This window comes from Corvus brachyrhynchos, unplaced genomic scaffold (genome assembly GCF_000691975.1).
Source record: "Corvus brachyrhynchos isolate BGI_N302 unplaced genomic scaffold, ASM69197v1 scaffold381, whole genome shotgun sequence".
In the NCBI taxonomy this organism is placed as follows: Eukaryota; Metazoa; Chordata; class Aves; order Passeriformes; family Corvidae; genus Corvus; species Corvus brachyrhynchos.
In genome coordinates, this window is record NW_008236219.1 from 287,011 (window position 1) to 287,979 (window position 969).

Consider the following 969-nt stretch of genomic DNA (forward strand, 5'->3'; position numbering starts at 1 on the left):
CCCCCCCCCCCCAATCCCTTCTATGTGCAAAAGCAACAGTAAAAGCTCATTGGTGCAGCTGCATGGTGCAGGTAGCTCCAGTTACTTGCACTACCACTAACCTTTGGTCTCATTTGTTCTGATAAGGTCAGGATGTGAATTCAGACAGTGTGGTTCCCTGCCATGCATTCTGTCCTAGCACAGCTTCCCCAGAGAAGGGAGGAGCTGGGAAGGGATGGGAAAACTTCCCATGTCCCCTTCCAGAGTTTCAACAAGAGCATGGCATGCACTGCCATCAGCTGAACTCTCAAAGGCATATCAGCCCAAGCCAGCAGAAGTCATAAATTGCCTAAAACCTAGAAAATCTTCTCATCCTGCTGTATTTAGTCACCAACTTGATATAAGCAGAGATGTCACATACAGTATGAAGGACTCAGGGCTGCCAGGCATGAACATTCTCAACCACTGACTGCCTTGCTGACCATGGTGGAAGGGCAGTGCCAGATCACAGGCAGCATGACAGGAAGATGGGGTAGCCAGGAGGACCTGTAGCCACAGGGCTCAGAGATGAGGAGGGCCAGGGACTGAGCAAGGAGCAGATCAGATGACCCGCCCATCCAAAACCTCTGTGCCAGAAGTTACAGACAGAAGTCTGTCTCTGCATGAACACCAAGGCAGTTACCATCCATTCTAGTGTATGAGGCTGGAAAACTAAGTCAAGACAAACACATAGATGAAATAGGCACTGGGAAACCGTTAGCAGGAGATATCCAGGAATAAGGAATCTGATCTGCAGAGGAAACAGGACAGCAAATCCAGCCTCTCTCCTTGCTCTCTGACAGCTGACACAAACAGTGCAGCTGTTCTCAGCCTTTTTAACTTCAGAATGATCTACTACCTTCATTTTGCTCATGATTCATACAGAAACCTCACCATGAAGCTTACTGAAGAGCCTGGCAGTCAGCACCCGACCAGCCCGAGATGTCAGAT